This window comes from Danio rerio, chromosome 6 (assembly GCF_052040795.2).
Source record: "Danio rerio strain M-AB ecotype USA chromosome 6, GRCz13ab, whole genome shotgun sequence".
NCBI classification, from domain to species: domain Eukaryota; kingdom Metazoa; phylum Chordata; class Actinopteri; order Cypriniformes; family Danionidae; genus Danio; species Danio rerio.
The window spans coordinates 45,653,086-45,668,114 of NC_141026.1; the positions used below are offsets into that span (position 1 = coordinate 45,653,086).

At 33.5% G+C, this 15,029-nt stretch overlaps 1 long non-coding RNA gene across 3 annotated transcripts in view; it reads left to right on the forward strand.

Annotated features, from left to right (window-relative positions):
• The window catches only part of LOC141386340 (uncharacterized), a 49,877-nt gene extending 36,525 nt beyond the window's left edge, over positions 1-13,352 (forward strand). Inside the window, exons 3-4 of one of the 3 annotated variants that reach the window (XR_015494056.1) lie at positions 1,952-2,080; positions 12,292-12,907. This is a non-coding gene — a long non-coding RNA (uncharacterized LOC141386340). Of the gene's footprint in view, positions 1-1,951; positions 2,081-12,291 lie in introns of all 3 variants that reach the window. The other 2 variants (XR_015494057.1, XR_015494055.1) reach the window with 2 other exon arrangements.
• The last annotated feature ends 1,677 nt before the right edge of the window (positions 13,353-15,029 follow it).

A 15,029-nucleotide genomic window follows, 5' to 3' on the forward strand; every position in this document is an offset into this window, starting at 1 on the left:
ATGTATATAGGGCTACGCTTTCACAATGTGCCAATATTGATTATTTTCAAATACGTTTGCCTTACCTTTCTATCTTCATGGACAACTTATATGGTGTGGCCAGTTTGTTCAGTAGCTCGATTGTACAATGTTGGGTTTGAGTCTGGTTAAGCATGTTGGCACAAAAGAGATAAAAGCAACGTAAATTTAGCATAAAACTATGGTATCACAGTGCACTTTTTTGGCACTGTTGGTTGGGCATTCCTGTGTGAAGTTTTTGCATGTTCTCCCCATATCCGTGTGGGTTTCCTCAAGGTTTTTCGGTTTCCCCCACACTTAAAAGACATGAGGATTGGGTAAACTAAATTGGTCATAGTGAATGAGAGTGTATGGGTGTTTCCCAGTGCTGGGGGTTCAAAAGTTAGTGTTCTTCTGGTGCTGAGTTTTGACTGGAAGGGCATTGGCCACATAAAACATATGTCAGAGTAATTGGTGGTTCTTTCCACTGTGGCGATTCCTGATAAATGTCAGTCCACTTTCAGCATTTCCAGTGGTGTTCAAAAATGCATTCAACTAATTTGCTTTCATATTGTAAATCCTTATGTAGTCGAATTGGTTCAGAAAGTTATTATAGACCACCTCTTTTCTGCCTGCTTACTGAAGTCTTAAGCTTTGAATTCCTATAAGTGTGCTAATCAGACTGAACTTTAATCCTCCCATCAGAAAGTTAAAAACTTGGCATAGTTTAGCAGATGTCAAAACTGTAATGAAAGCTGATGTTATCTGTATTGTTTTTGTTGTTTGTGTTTAAATCTAGATTGTGCAACCTTATTTCACAGTATTAAATCAAAAGATCAGAAGACATCCTTAAATACACCTGCTCATACTTCTTCTGAAAGAAATCAGGAAAAAATAGTCAAAAGAAATGCATAAAACCACCACATATGTCTCCCTTATCTACATGTGATCTGAACAATCACAATACATATAATGTATACTGTACAGTCAAGCGAAAAAAATATACAGACACCATATTTAATATTGGATTTTTTATTATTTTTTTGGTAAGCACTGTCACCTCACAGCAAGAAAGTCACTGGTTCGAGTCCCAGATGGGTCAGTTGGCTGTTCTGTGTGGAGTTTGCATGTTCTCCCCGTGTCCACATTGGTTTCCTCTGGGTGCTTTGGTTTCCCCCACAGTCCAAAGACATGTGGTATAGGTGAATTGAACTAAACTAAATTGGCCGTAGTGTATGTGTGTGAATGAGTGTGTATGGATGTTTCCCAGTACTGGGTTGCGGCTGGAAGGGCATCCGCTGTGTAAAACATATGCTGAATAAGTTGGCGGTTCATTCCGCTGTGGTGACCCCTGATGAATAAAGAGACAAAGCCAAAGCAACAGGAACTAGAGAAACCGCTGACAGTGATGGGAAAATATTGAAGTTCAGATTTGCATGAACTTGGATGACAGCAGCCCAGGAGATACAGACTGACATGCTAAGAGTGAACTGACAATGTATTGATAGAGTATATATTTTCATACTAACAGTTGATTATAATCCATTACAAACTGGACCTTTCTATCAAAGTCGTCTGACGTTATCAAGATGAATTTGTTGTTACAGTTTAAATGCGAGCTTGTGTCATATATTATTACTATTTTATGAACTATAGTGAATAAACTGATAGTATAGTACACTAAAAAAATGTTGCAAACAATTTATATGGGTTGAGTTTAAAGAAACAAATAAAATTTAGTAATATTTAACTCAATTTGTTTGTTTAAACTCAGCCCAAATAAATTGTTTACAACCACACCTTAAATAAAAACATTATTAGTCATTTTTTTCCAACATAGACTCATTCTGAAAACGTAGCCCTATATACATTTCTGGAGATTGTGAATTATGTAGCCAGAGGTATGAATGGCTGAATTTCAGCGATATGATGCTGTTCCTTTTTTGCTTACCAGCTGACCGTGTACCTCCGAATGGATGGCTTTTCTTATATTACCAGTTTGCCCGGTTTTTCGCCGCGTTAGTCGGTGGACTTGTGACGTGGAGCGGAGTTGAGTCTGTCGAAGAACAGTTCCAGAAAGCAGGTAAGACAAAAAAAAAAAGCCAAAAAATAAAATAAACAAGTAAATAACAGGGTGAGAATGTGGTATAATCTGAAAACTTTTCTTTAAAATCTGGCTTTTCTTTATCTGGATTGCTTTAAAAACACTCTCATTTGGGTTTAGGGAAGTTGGTGGGCGGGTCAGTCAGTGCTTTTGAAAACACTATTGGTTGTGTTTAGGTAAGAAGGTGGGTGGGTCAGTCGATCGGTCAACCAGTCTGTCGACAGCAGCCTCTGGTGGATTTATGCAAGAAGAGCAGGCACAAATGACACTCATGAGAGACATTTGAGATTTCAAAAAGCATACTCAGTGGCCTCTGGTGGATTCACCTAAACGTAGTTCTTGGGACATATTTGGCGCTCACCAGAAATGTATATGGGGTAGCCTACATTTCCAGAATGAGCCTAGGTTGTTTTTAGCAGATGTTTGTGGAAAATGTTGAAGTTTTCGAATAATGTTTGATTAGAATGAAAACAGGGTTTGAGAGTGTAAGATTTGGATGTACGAATTGAGACTCTTGTCATTGGAAAACCAAGCGCTCAACTATTCAGCTTACTCGCAATTTGTAAATTAGAGCCCTCAATCATACACCTCTTCTCCTTCACCCTCAGCTTTCTGTCATCAGATGAGCGAAACTGCAATTTAGCCCGAGTGTTGCTCTCCTTGAGACTCTAAATAATAAAGCCCGTTGAGTGTGTGTGTGTGTGTGTGTGTGTGTGTGTGTGTGTGTGTGTGTGTGTGTGTGTGTGTGTGTGTGTGTGTGTGTGTGTGTGTGTGAACCCTGAGCTCATTGTTGCTGATTCCACAAAGTAGGACAGAAGGATGAGACGCAATTAAAGGAATTGTTCTAATGAAACGCAAGCTCATTGCGATTTTCTCCCTCTTGGTCATTATCTCTGAGATTAAATGATCTATATGACTGTGTGGTGCTTAAACGAGGTGAGAAGGGTGTTTATGTGTTGGAGAGCGAGGAAGTAATTCAATCTCTCCCATAAGTGAAGTACAGGCAGCCTCGGCCATCATTAAGCTTTTGCGGAATCGAGTCATTGCAATTTAGATGTCCATGTGAGCATAAGCAATATTAGACAGTCGGTAATGTCATCTGATGCTTTACAATATCATACTATTCTTTTCTCTCCATCAGCGTTATTTCATATTATGCTGGAAATCTGATGGCCCCTCGCTTTCATTAAGACGTTGAAGCATCTTTATAAATGAAACCTACGGCGAGTGTTGATATACAAGCTGATCAGTAGAAATCAGGGTGTTTTGTTATTTTATTTGCAAGTGATTTTTACTTGCTTATTTATTGCTGTAGTTTAATGTTTTGGTTTTTCATACTGTAGGATGATTATCCCAGTTAATACTGTCAAAAATATGATTAGCAATGAGTTAATTAATAGTGGTGAAGCAGTGGCGCAGTAGGTAGTGCTGTCGCCTCACAGCAAAAAGGTCGCAGGGTTGCTGTTTCGAGCCGCGGCTCAGTTGGCATTTCTGTGTGGAGTTTGCATGTTCTCCCTGCGTTCACGTGGGTTTCCTCTGGGTGCTCCGGTTTCCTCCACAGTCCAAAGACATGGAGTACAGGTGAATTGGGTAGGCTAAATTGTCCGTAGTGTGTGTGTGAATGTGTGTTTGGATGTTTCCCAGAGATGGGTTGCGGCTGGAAGGGCATCCGCTGCGTAAAAACTTGCTGGATAAGTTTTCTGTTCATTCCGCTGTGACGACCCCAGATTAATAAAGGGACTAAGCCGACAAGAAAATGAATGAATGAATTAATAGTAAATAGTCTTGCTCACACTGAATGGTTAGAGGGGCACCTATTATGAAAATCATCTTTTGTGAGCTGTTTGGACAGAACTGTGTGTAGGTATAGTCTGTCCACTGTCATATTGGAGTGATGGAAACACAATAAGTCTCTCTTTTAAAACTTCCAGATTTTAAAATAGGATCTAAATCCCTCCCATTTTGAAGCTGACTGCAACCTGATGTAGGAGTGCGGTTTCCCTGCCCACCGAATTGATCGACAGCCATATATTAACATGTCTCCTTGGTAATGCAATCAACAAGACAGGATGTGCGCAAATCAACTGGGATTAAAAGTTCTGTTCTGCTCTCTGTGATCATCTGCACCTCAAGAATGAGTTGTACAAGTTTACAACGTTTTAAAAACATTTTACCGTCTTTACCACCACAGCCGCGTATCAGCACAATTATATAAGACTCTTCAATCCCAGTTTGCGGACGTTAAATCAGGTTTATTTTGTACATAATTGGATGTCCCTACAACGGTGGATATTAACGTGTATCCTGTCACACTTGCTGTGCAAAAACAATGTGAAGGTAAACGTGTGTGTGTAATGACATTGTGTGTGACTCATTGTTGCAGAAAGGCTTGAATGAACTCCCCAACAAATATATTAAGTAATAAATATAAAATATATCAGTTCTTACTGTAGTAAGGGAGATCTGCTTCATTCTTGTCTGTCACTGTGCTGTTTATCTATGTGATGGCTACATTCATCAGATCTCTGACATGCATGTGGGAACAGTGGGCAGAGAGAACCAGCTTATTTGCACTAAAAGCACAGACAACAAAAACAGCTGCAATGTTTTAAAAGCTTAAATTTTCCAGATTTAAAAATATATAATAATAATCTAATGGGTATTTTGAGCTTTACAGATACATTCTGGAAACACAAAATACTTATCTTGAATCTTGAAAAGGGGGTAAAATAGATGCCCTTTAAAGCATACTGTAAAAGAAATCTTCTGGGTTTAAGATAGGAATTCTTGGTGTGTGTTGTTGGTTTCTGTAGAATGTCATTTCAAGTTGCAAATGCATGTGAAGAGTTTACATGCAAAAATCTCTTAATGCTATTTATTTTTTCTTCTAAAATCAGCATTTTTCTCGTGTGTATGGTCATTTTACTTGTATAGTGATGAATAAGTTAGTTTCATTGCCTTTAAAGTGAAATAAGAAAAATATTGAAGGCTGAGAAAAATGCTAATTTTAGGAGGACATTTTAGATGCCATTTAGAGGTTTTTGTAACTGAACTCTTCATATAGAATTTACAATTAAATGCTGTAAATAAACCAAGCAACCAAAAACTTGTTTCTTTTTTGTACCAGGATCATGTGGTAATTGAAGCTGTTAACTAAAACTAAAACCATTTTTGTACTTGACATAAAATGAACTTTAAATAAAATGAAACAAAGCATGTTTTATTTTCCATATTTGACTTGTTTAGCTTGATGTATTTAAAAAAACTAAACCTAAAATCAAAATGAATAAAATCTATATAATGTAGAAAAAGTAAATGATAACAATAAAGATGGCAAAAGCAATATCGTTTGTCAAGTTTCTGTGGTTTTAGAAGATATTTTTTAAAAACTAAACTAAAACTAAAACCGGAGTTTGCATTTCACCGTGTTTGTGTGGGTTTCCTCCGGGTGCTCCGGTTTCCCCCACAGTCCTAAGACATGGGTGAACTAAATTGGCTGTAGTGCATGAATGCGTGTGTGAATACGAGAGTGTATGGGTGTTTCCCAGTTCTGGGTTGCAGCTGGAAGCAATGCTGGAAGCATTTGCTGTGTTAAACATATGCCAGAATAGTTGGCAGTTCATTCCACCGTGAAGACCACTGATAAATTAGGGACTAAGCCAAAGAAAAAAAAATGAAGGAATGAATGAATGAATAATGAATAAAACTAAAACCATAAAGCTAATTTTATGTTTATTTTTATTTTATTTTTATTTTTATTATGAAATAAAATGCATGAATTTATTTTATTTTAACTGATTATCAAGGAAATATTACTCATTTTAATTTAAAGTAGTTTGACCTGATTCGTTTGAAAAAGAAAACTAAAATAGACATTAACAAATCTATATAGACATAGAAATAACAAAATCATGAACATCTAAACAAAAATAAAAACCTAAAACCAAATCAAATTAGCTATAACATCTACAGTAGTATCTCAATGGCATCAAATTTGATCCACTTCACCTTGAATATGCGAACTGTTCTTTGGTTTTGGCAGACTGCGGTGTAAGGGCCCATGTGGCATCATAAATTATGAAAGATTATTTTTCTGCTGGGAGTTTGCGGTGTGTCTTTGACTGTAGCTATTCTCTTGAATTTGTTACGCAGTTTAGCCAAACACAGAGCATGCTGAGGCTCGTTCAGATGGGACAGCGAAAAGACACACAGTGAACTGAAAAAAAAGCATAAAACTGAACTGAATCATGTCATGGAAAAAAATTGATGCATCCTGAAATTAAATGCCTTCTTTCCTGTGCTCTTAACCCTTGTGCATCAATTTTAAAAAGTTACACATAGGTCCAGAGAGGACAAAATGTCTATTTAGTTTTTTTATTTTGTTAATCTATTAACTTGCATGAACTAATAATTAACATCACTTGTACAATATTTATTAGTTCAACATTTACTAGTGCATTATTGAAATCAAAAATTCATGCTTGTTAACATTATTTAACACACAGAGTAAACTTGAATTTACAATGAACAACTGTATTTCGATTAACTAATATTAACAAAGATGAATAAATACTGTAATGAGTAATACTTTTATAAATGTATTGTTCATTGGTCTTCATGTCAGTAAATACATTACATTAACTATTGCAACCACATTGTAAAGTGTTACCATAAAAGCAATAGGTGTCATATTTTAAAGATTTTTTAAAAACTTTTTTGACTGAAACTACCAGCTACCAAAAATAATTCATTTTAAGGACTTTACGCTTTAGGTGACAATTTGTTTGTATAAAGTCATACAAGAAAAACAAGGAATTATTTTCCATATACTAAGGCTAATCATATTTCTCCTCTTGATTTGACTTTTTTTTAATACCTTTATGCAATTTGTAATAAATTTACTTTTAATACATTAATATGTTTTTATGTTGTGTCACATCAAGAAAGAACTAAACTATCACTCACACTTCTACAAAACAATCCATCTATATCAGCACAACACACATTATTATAAATCATTTTAATTTAATTAACTTGATCTGCAGTGCTCAAAATCAGAAAATGGGAGAATTAAAAAACAAAACACTGATTTTCTTTACATACCAAACTTAAAGAAAATAGCTAAAAATGACAAATGTTTGCAAAAAAGCATTACAATTTTTAATTCTTGCCAAACAAATTGGAAGATATATGTATATTTTTTCATTAAATGTTACTGGGATTACATGTTGCAGTTATTAATGGGGGCAATTTTGTCTAAAAGTGTGACTTATTGTTCTTAGTGTAAAATAAATTTCTAAAAGAAATTGAGGGTAAAATATTAACTTTTCAGTACACCTTAAATACACCTTTTTGGGTCAAAATGGATGTGATACAGTAGCATTAACAGTGGTAAAACAATCATAAAAACTACAATGAAACAGGCAAAAATGTCTCAGAAATTTCTTCCAGCGTTATAAAAGGACCAGTATTAATTTAAGATTTAATTTGAATTAAAAACAATTGTAATTTAATAAAATTTAATATTATATGCCATTAAAATGTTTTAAATTTGAATTTTCTTAACTTTTTAACTTTTTTGTTCTGAATTCCTAGACTGCAGATATTGGGTTTGTAAAAATACAGTCTCAAGTTTTCAAGATTAAAACTCAAAACAGCAAATTCATTCATTCATTCGTTCATTTTCCTTTCCGCTTACTCCCTTTATTAATCATGGGTTGCCACAGCGGAATGAACTGCCAACTTATCCAGCATATGTTTTACATAGCGGATGCTCTTCCAGCTGCAACCCAGTACAGGAAAGAACATCAAATTCAATATTCTAAAATTCAAACCAAGAAATTCAGATCATGAAATTCAGATTCAGCAGAAGGTAGGTCAGAGGAGATCAACAGGGAAGAATAATTTTTTCAAAGTCAGATAAAAAAACTAAACTTAAGAAACTCAAATTCACTTTTATAAATTCAAATAATTTTAATGACATTTAATCAGGCAATTGGTAATAACTTAAAATAACATAATTAAAATTCAGATTGTTTTGGCAGATTTTAAGCTCCATATACCAGCAGGTTAACTTTTCTACACAAGTACACGTTTTCTTGTCAAAATGTTTGCTGTTAGCAATTAGCATTATTACAGCTAAAACAATTACAAAAACTACAATGGAGCAGGCAAAAATGTCCATTGATTAAAAAGTTTAAATGTCCTTTCATTCGTTCGTTCGTTCATTCGTTTGCCAACACGGGGAGAACATGCAAACTCCACAGAGAAATGCCAACTGACCCAGCCCGGGCTCGAATCAGCGACCTTCTTGCTGTGAGGCGATCATGCTACCCACTGCGCCACCATGATGCCCTAAATGTCCTTTCTGTAGCCTAAAAATAATAATAATTATATGAAAAATTCAATCCAGCTCAGAATTTTTTTTTGTATGAAACTTATGCCTAACCAATCTCAATTTAAATTGTGTTATTTTTAATTATTAACACTTTTAATTAAACAACACTTAATATTATATGCCATTAAAATATTTTGAAATTTAATTTCTTGTTTTGGAATATTTTAAGCTTCATAGACCTTTATTGGTCTAAATTTATGCTGATAGCATGAATACAGCTAAATGTCCATTGGTTGAAAAGGTGCCTGCTCCAAAATCTGTTTACACTTTTGAGCTAGATGTGGACTCTTCCCTACCTGAAACTAATAAGAGCAAGAAAAACTGTGCATTTTCTGTTGTTTCCTTCACTTTTAAGGCAGAATTTTCTCTTTACTTCTCTCAGTCTGAATGAGGCAGTGAATTTGGCATCTCTCAGTGCATCTGTCTATTGTCTCAGCGTATGATCCTGTGGTGAAAGAAAGCCCTACAGCCCTGCATTACAGCTCTACTAGGCATTAATACCGCAAATGAATGCATGAGCGAATATGCAAGCGAATAACTGCATGAATAACAAAATACAATTTACATAATTGCACATAGGCTATGTGTTTTCTGCTGTTTGAAACCCCTGCGTATTTGCATATGCAAGCTCTATAGAAATTATACACTCAATAGGATGGGCATATAAATATGATTCCTTTGAAATACTGGAGAGAAGGAGGGAGAACGGTAAGGAAAAAAGGAGAATTCAAACAATGATAATGTTAATGATGTTTTTTTGCCCTGAGGGTAAAGATTCCCCCTCTGCTTTGGGAGATGGACTTCAGTCGGTGTTAAAGTGATGCAGTGTTAAAATGATCCCAGCAGTGGGATGTGATTGTAAATAACTCTCTGATGGAATGATATGTGTCTCTCTGTCTTTACCACCGTGTCTCTCGCTCTCCTATAATTCTGCACTTAGACTCAGAGTATTGACACAGCCATTGATTTCCAGTTCTCTCTTGTGTGTTGCAATGCATAGAGACTCCATGTTGGCACTTATATGACTTATATTAGTTCAAATCATTGTAAAAGTCTTGGCCAACATCTACTTTTTGGGGGTTGTGGCAGTTTAAGCTCCCCAATTTGTGTTTAATGTAGGGAAGATTTTTTTTTTCAACACATTTCTAAACATAATAGTGGGAAAAATGCTTAAGGGAGCTAATAATATTGACCTTAAAACTATATTAATTTCTAATATATTAACAATTGTATTAAAGCAATCATGTCTGTCAAGCATACTTTGTAAACATAATATTAAGCAAAATGTCAGAATTATTACACCAACAGTCAACACTGAGAGAGCTATTATGATCTAAACATTCTAATTATGGGTCAATTAGGTTAAATTACTTATTGATGTTAACAACTAATTAAATTAATAACTATAAAACACATTTTATAAATTTTATTATTTATAAATTATTATTATTTTTTTAATTGCTTAAGGGGGCTAATAATACTTACCTTAAAATGTGTGTTTGTTTTTTTTTGTAAATCTGCTTTTATTCCAACCAAAATAAAACAAATACGATTTTCTCCAGAAGAAAAAAGGTTAAATAACTTATTGATGTTAACAACGAATTACAAGAATAAATATAAAACATATCAAATATAAATAAATTATGAATATAATAATATATTAAAATTATAGATTACCAGATTATAAAATAAAAAGTCTGGGATCGGTTATAAAATATGTCATCATTTTAACTTTTTCAATATTTTGGAAATTTCCCAGAGATGGTGAAAGGCATCCGCTGCGTAAAACATATGGTGGATAAGTTGGCGGTTCATTCTGCTTAGGCGACCCCAGATTAATGAAGGGACTAAGCCGAAAAGAAAATGAATGAATAAATATTTGGGAAATTGTTTTTTTTTTTACATAAATGTATTATTTATATTATCATTTAGTCATTTTATAGTCCATTTTAAATTTATCCTAATTGTGAATTATCCCATAAGGTCACACTTTACAATAAAGCTATATTAATTGATGTATATACCAACATGAACTAAGAATGAACAATACTTGTACAGCATTTATTAATCATGGTTCTGCATTTACCAATACATTATTAAAATCCAAAGTTATGCTTGTTATTATTAGTTATTGCTCTATAAGAACAAAGAATGACTTTATTTTCATTAACTAACATTAACAATGAGTGTTAATGTTAACTACATTATAATACATGTATGGTTCATTGTTCATGTTAATACATTAACAAACGCCTATTTTAAAATATCATAGTCCAAATTACAAGATCATTAGTCATAATTGTGATATAAAACCCTGTTATTAGATATTAAGCGATAATTGAGATTATTGTAATTTTGACTTTTTACAAATTCTGATGTTTTAAAAAAAATATTATTGGGCATAATTAAAGTATTTTACTTTATATTTCAATTATGATTTACTAAAGAACATTTTTTCTTGTGGCTGAAATTAGCTTCAACAAATGCACAAATATAACAATATAATAAATATATATATATATATATATATATAATTTAATATTATGGTATATTAAGTCATGATTTGAGGCATTATTATATTCAAAATCTTTCCATCAAATCCACCTTTAAATGTAAGTTGCTGACAGAAATTTATATTTATTGTTAGTCAGTCTGTGGTTGACCTTCAGCTTCTTTAATTTTAAAGCTGTGCTCAATGAGTATCAGCTTACTTTTTGACCACCTCACCACATCATTCACTCATATGACTTAAGAAGATGTGTAATATACTGAAGGACCCAAAAAAACTTCTTTCATTTACGATTTTTCTTCTTCGGTTTTGCTTAATAGCTTGTTTTTTGTTCCACCCATATTCACTGACTCAAGTTTTTAAACACTCAAGGTCACTTTAAAAATGGATAGTATTAGAGAAGAAGTAAAGTTAAGAGACCCAAAGAAAGAAACCTCAGGCAAAAACTGCATTTTTACACACCTGTCAATTTTGAGATTTTGGGATGTTTAATAAAGTTTATTCAGTCTGATAGCAAAAGTTCAAATATTCAAAATACACTTTTCATGTTTCTTTTGTTGTAATTTACATTTTTCTCCAGCACTGAGCCACAAATCTCCACTTCAGCAGCACTTTCATACTTCAAACTACAGTTTTATTCACTGTAAAAAAATACATATTCACTGTTGAAAAATAAGTTTTGATTTGACAACTCAATTTAAGTTGAGTTAACTTAAGATTTACAAGGAATGATATGTTCATACAGAATTTGCTTGCTAATATATTTTATTTTACAAAAAAACACTTTACTAGTTGCATTTTTAGTATTTTCTGAATTATTTTCTGAAATATTATCGTATTTTACAAACCAGGCTCATTCTGAAAACGTAGCCCTATATACATTTCTGGAGAGCACCAAATACATCACAGGAGGTAAGTTTTTTTTACTGTTTTTTGTTTTCGTGAATCCACCAGAGGCCGCTGTTTATGCTCTCTGAGATCTCAAATTTCTCTCATGAGTGCTATTTGTGCCTGCTTTTCTCACGTAAATCCACCAGAGGCCGCTGTCGACTGATCGACTGACCCACCCTTCTTCCCTAAACCCAACCAATAATGTTTTAAAAGTAACTACCCCTTCTCTGCCCACCCTCTTCTCTAAACCCAGCCATTTTAGACATTGTTTTCAAAAGCCCCCAAATTTTTACCACCTTTTCCGATTTTACCACATTCTTACACTGTTATTTACTTGTTTATTTTCTTTTTTGACTTTTGTTTTTGTCTTATCTGCTTTTCGTTCTTTGCCAGCATTGAACCCCGTCATCAAAGTCAACTGTTCTCTACGTCTCAAGTCCGCCGATGTACAATATCTGCAAGAGACTGGACAAAATGGTGACAGCGGGAAAGCCGTCCATATGGAAGTTGGTGATCAGCTGCTTGTGGAAAAAGGAACAGCGTCATACCACCCTATAGCATTCATTTTAAAGACAAAATGCATTCATGCATACGAAGGTTACATAATTCACAATATACAATATACAATCTCCAAATATGTATATAGGGGTATGTTTTAAAAATGAGCCTATGTTGGTGTTTTATGAAAAAAAGAGATTCACAAAATAAATTTTAATACAAGATGTCCAAAACCTGACTTCATCCAATGTTTGGAAAATGTATTAGAAATGTATGCAAATCTGTGCATATATAATGAAATAATGCCTCATTTGCATATACCATTTCATAAAACTTGTAATACATAAAATACTTGTAATTCTCAATGAAATCAATTAACTGGGAACATTTGATGATAAGTATTCATTTGGTAACACTTTCGTTTAGGTCACAATTTATGCCATTAACTACTGTTAATTATTGTTAAGATATTAACTGTTCATTAGTTGTTAGAAAGTATGATCTCATTTTGCATTCCTAATCATTTACCCAAAACCCAAACCTGATTTCTATACTAACAATTAATAAACAGTTAATTAGTTTAGTTAAACTATAGTGTTAGTTAATTCCTTGAGTTGTAACTAAAGTGTTACCATTAATTTTATAACCCTAGATTTTTAAGAGAAGAACTCCAAAGTAGAAGTAGGGCAAATAAAACAGTTTACGATCAGAGAAGAAGAAGAAACAATGCTTGTAGTGAGTGAGAGCTTCTGAGCCAGTGGTCCAGCAGGCAGAGCGGCCACAATTAAAGAAAGCAGGAAGAGCAGCGATATGTCACTTCATAACCACGGCCACATTTCCATGATTAATGACCTCTTCTGAGGAGGAGAGTGTTTCTCAATGCCTCCGCTTCTATTTCTGCTGCTCGGCCCGTAAGCCTGCACTTCATGTCATATAATTACAATCCATTGTTTGTCATTGTGTTTTCTTGTACAAGTGTCTCCTTTGTTTAGCCGGTATTCATGTTGTCACTCTTGTCACTGCTGGTCAACCACTTGGAGTGAAAAATTAGATGAAAGGAGAGAAGGTACAAAGCTAAATTAATACTTGTTTAAAAGCTTAAGCACATAAATATTTTTAAATATGGATTTGTTATCTCTGCTCTTATACTTTAACCCATCCTTGAACCTCTCCATACAACCAACCCTGTTCCTAACCCGACCCGTATCCCTCCTCAAGACCATAGAAAGTACATTGTATTTACAGTATTTTTGATGTAAGTACAGTTAAGGTCACTTAATATAAAGTGGGAACATTAATTTTATTAAATATTTGATTTTAATTCAATTATATCAAATATGGTAATATAATATATTATTATAGTATAATAATTATAATTCTAACAAATTATATAGAATACATTATATCATTTTAAATATAAAACTCAAATTTCTAGGACCTATTATTATAACTATTTTGCTGTTATAGAATAGTTATAGAACATACATATATATATAATAAAGAAAATTTGCCCTTCAGGTCAAATGCAAACCATCTATTTTTCTGATAAATCTTTTCTTATATTTGGGACCTAATTAAAAAAAAACAAGTTAATCATTAAATAAAGCAGACAATTGGAAGTCAAAATGCACAACTGTCACCCACTGTGGTAATTAACACATCCATTTCCACTATTAATCAGTACTGTAGGTTGATAAAAATAATAATAAATGATGACACGTATAAGCAGTAATCATTCATATATTATTAAAATTTTTAATCAGATAGATACTTTATTAGTTGCTGATGTATTATTAATGAATGGTTTAGCAATTGATGAGTCATACATCAACTCATTATTATCCTTGCATTATTTAAGGATGAATTAATGTGTAATAATCTTTATTTTAAAGTGTTACCATAACTTTTATACTGTTTTTAATATTTCAAGATTAACACACACTAGACTGAAGCAACTATAATATTATAATATAATATTGTCCTAATAAGAAATTCTGAAATATCTAGGCATAGTCGAATAATAGGAGTTCAGTACATGGAAATGGCTATACTGTAAGCTTCAAACACCCTTGTTTCCTCGTTCTTATGTAAATTCTGCGAGTGTAAAATCCCAGTGGACAACAGGCCAATCAGGACACAATACAGACTGTTATGTCACTCACGGGGCTATTCATTAGCATGGCCTCAATATTTGCATGCACTTTGTCACGTTCTATATCATGTTGACCTGATGAGCAGCCGCATCATCAAGAAATCATTAGTCAAAACACAGACTGATATGTTGCAGACAGGATCATTAATATGCACGCCCCAGGGTGCATTTTTAGATTATAACACTGATAATTTTAGATAATGATAATTTGATCATTTTATCTCAAATATTTTATGTTTACCAAAGTTTATATTAAACTTACCAATAACGCAGGACTCTTATTTTGAAAATGGGAGACACGGTGTGAGCCAGCTTCAGCAATTTGTTTTCTATCTAGAAACGACCCTTCTAGAGCTTGTTAGAATGCAAAATGCTGGATATACAGACTAAAACATTTTTCAGCACCACCCCTAAGAGGCAAAATGTATATATATTTGCATCTTTTGTTAATGTATCATGTTTATTGGGAAGTTTGCCAGAT